The sequence below is a fragment of the Pteropus medius genome, unplaced genomic scaffold (assembly GCF_902729225.1).
Source record: "Pteropus medius unplaced genomic scaffold, Ma_sr-lr_union100, whole genome shotgun sequence".
Taxonomy (NCBI): Eukaryota; Metazoa; Chordata; class Mammalia; order Chiroptera; family Pteropodidae; genus Pteropus; species Pteropus medius.
The window spans coordinates 8,706,711-8,712,710 of NW_024354502.1; the positions used below are offsets into that span (position 1 = coordinate 8,706,711).

A 6,000-nucleotide genomic window follows, 5' to 3' on the forward strand; every position below is an offset into this window, starting at 1 on the left:
GAAGAGTGTGACTTGGAGTCATCTGTTGTATTTAATATTTCTTATGTAATGCAAAGTATTCTAATTTAGGCATGTGTCCCAAAGTACCTCCCAAGAAATAGTAATCCTAAGAGGCACCATGAGAAAAAAACGTCTGTGCAGGAAACCCTGTATTCTACAAACTGGTTTAACATGAGACCCCCATTTCTTAAATAACATCCATTAATGTCCCATTGAATCTACTTAGGAAATGCTAGAAAGGAACAAAGATAAATCAAATACATTATCTACCTTCAAAGGAGCTTCTCCTTGGAGTGGACCATAAAGAAAGATGCACAGCACAAAACAAGAGTACAGTCATGTGCTGTATGAGAATGTTTCAGTCGATGACAAACTGCATGTACTTCCGTGGTCCCATAATTCCTATCACCTGGTGACTTCATAATGTAACACAGTATTGATCGGTGCCAGTCTTGGTCTATCGATAGAAATGCTATTGGCTAGAAATGCCCGGGGGCACTCACCTGGGCCCAGGTGAGCTTCCAACAGACATCTCCCCTTTCTAAACCAATGTAATACTTGGACCCATCCTTGTGGTTCTTATTACTATTGCAAGATGCCCTTCAGCAATAATAACAAATTTTGAAGAAAAAAGTGTATTACTCGCGGGCCCTAGAGTCTACCAGGCACACCAGGGACCACACGGCAAGGTGGCAGGTAGCAAGAAAGAGAGCACTGGCCTGGGGGTACAGCTTTTATTGGGGTCAAGGGTGGAGGCCTAGGGTTTGGAGGGCTCCCTTTTTATTGGTGAATTTAAAACATAAGAGCAAGAATTAAAAGCACAGGAAGAGAGAAAAATGAGCAGCCCAAACGGTCAGTTATTGAAATCAACCAAGACCTCTAAAACAAAGGGCCTGGCTTTTTCTCCAGTCCTAAGGCCGGTAATGTGTTCATTCCATAGAACAGCCTTTGAAGTGGATGCCTCAGTAATCAAAACTTAAATCAGGCACTTGCATTGCAAAAATGAAAGCCAGCTGTCAAGTTTACACTACAAATATTCACCTGTTATGGTGATGCTGGTATTAACAGACCTACTGGGCTGCCAGTCATATAAAAGCATAGCACATACAATTACAGTAGTAGGCTAAGCCAACTGAGATTGTGTTAGTACAGTCCACGATGTTCACACAAAGATGAAACTGCCTAACCACACATTTCTCAGAATGTATCCCGTCATTAAATAATGCATGACTGTAACCAAAGCACAACTATGTCTGTTTGTGTTTACGAGCAAATGGTTAAAAAACAAGAATGGGTTGATCACTCAGCTTCGTTGTAAGGGGATTGGCCTTCCGTTTGACGATGATGTAGTCCCTACCCAGTCTAGGACTTATAAAGTCAGTCGGAGGGCGGTTTTAAAAAAGTCTTATGGTTGATAGAGAGGTCCTTAGTTATCCTGTTTTTGCTCCTCGCAGCTCCCCCCACTAATTTCTGCCTCCTTCATTCACCCCTGAGAATTTCCAACTGGCTCCACCTCAGTATCTTTATGATTGTAATACTAAGCATTTATTTTGCAACCCATTCACTCATTGACACTTGTTTTGCTTGAAGTCAAATAGGAACCTAAAGCGCTACTCCGTACCCATATTTTATCGGCTCAGTATGTTTAGGTGACAATCATGTTTAAATAGCTAAATCATGGCAGGCGAGGGAGTGGGAGCACGATGTAGGGACTCCCAGCCATAGAGCTCAGCAGCCGTTGTCCTCCTTTTGCCAACCCAGTGAGGATGTTTGCAAAGGCGATAGGCCGATTCTGTTTAAAGACTCTGTCATGGTCACACCTTCGTTACTCTCACCTACACTCTGGAAGCTAAGAAGGACTGGCCGGGAGCAAACAATTAATATGACAGTACACATTCACTTTAAAAAAGCACCCTCCTGAGTTATCAGAGTGCATATCAGTTTGTTCTAGGGGTCTGACCACCTCTTCAGAATCATTACTGGCCCCTGCATACTCAACTCTTACCAACCCGTGTACAATCGCAGTGCCAGGGTTCAACAGGAGCCAAATGAAAACACTGATAGTAAGTACCACCCTTTTCCCCCGAATAGTCTAAGTTAAAGATTCTGTACCAATTAAGACCCAAGGGTTTCATTAATTTGATTGTAATAACTTATGCTTCGATCTGCTGTTATTGAAAAATGGCTGATAATGATGAGCTAATTCTCACATAACCTCCAGTGAGAATTTATCCCTTTAACATGTCTAGATAAAACTAAAATCTTTCCAGAAAAAAAAATGAAAATAGATTAGGAAAGAAAAGTAAAAAAGGATTAAAGTCTACTTGAAAGAAAATACTCCTCATCTCTTCACCTCTGTCCCTCCTAAGACGATTCTTAGCTACCTTTAATCTCCCCTAAGGAGGATTTCCAGCCTTACCCCAAAGTCTGTCTGTAGGTATATTTACGGTTGTAATTTTTAAGTTGTGAATTGCTGTATAATATCCCCACGGCACTGTGGGCAAAAGATAAATATTTAGTGAAAAAATGGATAAATATTATTATTTTATTCTCCTTCTTTACTTACATATTTTCTTCTTTTACCTACCCTAGAGTGAGGCTAGGGACTATTCAAAAAGGAATACCTAAATGACGTGATAACATTTCCTGCCTAACGCCTCTGCTTCTCAGTCCTTGTGCTCCACATCTTTTGTTACTAAGTACCGTCATCCTCCAATATCTGCAGGAGACTGGTTCCAGAGCCCCTGCAGACCCCAAAATTCATAAATGTCAAACTGTCTCATATAAAATGATGTAGTATTTGCATATAACCTACACACACCCTCCTGTATACTTTAAATCATCTCTAGATTACTTGGAATACCTAATACAATGGAATGCTAAATAGCTGTTTCCTGTATTGTTTAGGGAATAATGACAAGAAAAATGTCCCTAATGTTTGGTACTGACGCAACTGTATAACACATGTCAGCAACAATGTGGCTTTTTCCAATATTTTCAATCCACACGGTTAGATGAATCCACAGATGCGGAACCTGTGGATATGGGGGGCCGACTGTACTTCATGCTTTCCTCAAACGATTTGAGGTGTAGAGATGAGAAGGAATCACGGGGGAAACAGGGACAGACGTACATGACCCATAGAAAGAAAAATCCTAACAGAAATAAATACTGCAACGGCAAAGAAGCATTCTTCCATGTTTTTCTCAGACCTCATGATGTATTCTTCTGCTCCCTACTTCTATATCCCAAGTTTCGGGACATTTCTATTCTTAGACTAAAAGAATACAAATCTGTTTTGCTAATATTCTTTACACAGTTGAATTCTCAAAGCCATACCTCTCCTGACTGAGGAGGTAATGAAATCTCCAAGAAGTTGTAAGAAACATTGATAGTGAAGGAGACAGCCAGAGGAAGCGCCAGGGTCTGCTTCATCTTTTATCATAAATAGACCCATAGAATAAGGAGTAGACCGGTGTTGAACTATTAGATATTTTTCCTAGATCTTCAAAATAATGCATTGTCATTATGACAATTATAATTGAAACGCTATTCGTTGAGTGCCTACGATGTGCAAAGTACTACTTTTGGCCCTGGAGAATCAAAAGTTATATAAAATATATGATTTCTGCCAAGAAAGTCTTACGATATATTTGAGAATTCTGTATGTGTGTTTGTATGTACATAAGCATATATATAATATATATGTATATTGTATAAAATTGTACATATGTATATACATATACATACATATAAGATGATAATGGGAAAATTTAATTTTAGAATTAAAAAATGAAATTGGGAAGATTACTGAAGAATTGCAATTGGCTGTCATCAAAATAACAAATAATATGAAGAGAAAATATAAAACAAAACAGTCTGTACAAGTTAAAATACTCACAGGAAAACAACTATTTTTGTCTATAATTTTATATACATTTTTGTTTTGTATATACACTTCAAATTTTAAAAATAAATACTAGACAGTAAATGCTAAATATAAAATGAGTGATGTGTGTACAGGCAACTAGTACGAAGTTCAGAAGAGAAAGCATCCTGGGAATTATTCTGGAATTCTCTTCAAAGCAAGCTGAACAATTTCTGTGTGTTTTACAAAAAACAGAACCCTTTACTCCATACTTAGCCACCATGGAACCAGAGTGTGAAACAAGGAAGCTTTCTGGTTTAATGAAATATACATTATACAGTCTTTTGAAATAATTCAATCTTAACAGTTTCATAAATGTACCTAAACTAGAAGCTTTAAAATATTTATCAAGCAGTATTAAATGATCATTAATAGAAAAAATACTATAAATTTTTTTAAAATGCCCTCTAGAGTTGAGTATTTTTTACAAAGAATTCTAACAACAGCGTCCCTTGCTTCTTTCTTTTTCTCTCCTATAAAATCGTGTACTATTTTTTTTGGCAATGCCCAAGAATAGTGCAAATTATCCTCAACCCATTCTGAAGCTACACAGATCCACCCCAGACTCTGAATCAGTGAGTATATAGTCCTGAGGCTGGCTAGGTGTGACTTCCGCTGCCAACTCTCCAGGCTTCTCTCTGTCACAGGCTGGGACTATCTCTACAAACACTGAGCTACCTGGCCCAAAGAACTTCCCAATAAAAGGACAGACTCCAAAGATTAGTTTCCTTCGGTCAAGGAGAACAAAGCCTGAAACATTGGTCAAGACTCTTAGTCACAAGTGTCAGAAACTCAAAACTAGTTTGATCAAAAAGAGAATTGGTTCACATTACTGAGAAGTGCAGGGGAGGACTGGCTTCAGGGTCCCCAGACCATCGGACATTGTGGCTCTCAATCTCTGTCACTCTCTGTCACTCTCTCTCACTCTTTCCCTCGTTCCTGCTCTCATAGCTCTTTCTCCGTATGCGTTAGCCTCATTCTCTCAGACTGAAGCCTGAGGATGGAGGAAAGGAAGAGTTGAATATTGGAGAATGGAGTCTGAAAAAACTGTGACACACCCAGGTATAAGAAGTCAGCCATTAGATGTATGAGTCTAGAGATCAGGACAAAGGGCTTAATTAGTAATTGTCGTAGAATACCATGTAAGATTAATAGAACATTTCCTGCACATCACCTATATGCAAACACTTTACTAAGCGGTAAACCTCACTGAACCTTCACAATTCTGTGAAATAGCCTTAGAGACGTAAATGACTTGCCCAGATTCCCATAACTAGATCATGGAGCATCCAGGTTCTATCTAACCCAGACCGGTATGACTCCTATACTAGACACTCTGGGCTCATAACTGTTCTCTCCCAGAATTTTCTTTCACAAAGGAAGCTCCCTCCACAAAGGGAGGTGCCTTGCCCAAGGTTATGCCCCATTGATAAAAAGTACCAAGTCCACCCACCTTGCCTCAATTTGGGAGATTGCAAAGAACTTCCGAGGAGATCTTCTGAGGCCTCTGTTGTAGCCGTAGCAGATTCCGACTTCGCCCTCTGCCCAATTTTACTCCCCCACTTCCTTACGTGTGCTGTTCCCCCACGCATCCCTGGTCAAACTCCTGTACACAAAACGGCATCTCAGATACTGTTTCCAGGGAACCAATGCAAAACAAGTTCAAAGCTGGTGCTGTTGACCTTTATTATAAACTATCGTTTCAAATCTAGTTTGTTGACTTTGCCTCCTTAACTCCAAATGAATATTGTGAAACGAATCATGAAGTTTTGAAAATGAACAACTTCCAAACGAAGGGGAAAAAAAGTATTCCCATGACATGCTCAGAAAGGTAGCATAATTTTATGTGACTTGTGGACCGAGTCAATAATTTTTCAAGGTGAATATTTTATGTTCTCTATTAAAAGCTGAGCAGAAGGCCTTTATCATATTGGTTTACTCTCCTGTCTTCCTGGCAAATTAAACTGTTTGATGAACAGCCTGAATTTAGCAGGTTCTCCTTTGCAGAGTTTTACAACATCTAGCTTGCCTACATATCAGAAACTGTTTAGATACAAATTATTGCTTGGAGA

General features: G+C 39.2%; 1 protein-coding gene across 2 annotated transcripts in view; it reads right to left on the reverse strand.

The window, feature by feature from the left end:
- Positions 1-5,554, reverse strand: part of SLC30A8 (solute carrier family 30 member 8) — a 122,465-nt gene extending 116,911 nt beyond the window's left edge. The window contains exon 1 of one of the 2 annotated variants that reach the window (XM_039853543.1): positions 5,382-5,554. The gene's annotated coding sequence lies outside the window, so the exon portion shown is untranslated. The remainder of the gene's footprint in view (positions 1-5,381) is intronic. The other variant, XM_039853542.1, reaches the window with a different exon arrangement.
- Between the last annotated feature and the right edge of the window lie 446 nt (positions 5,555-6,000).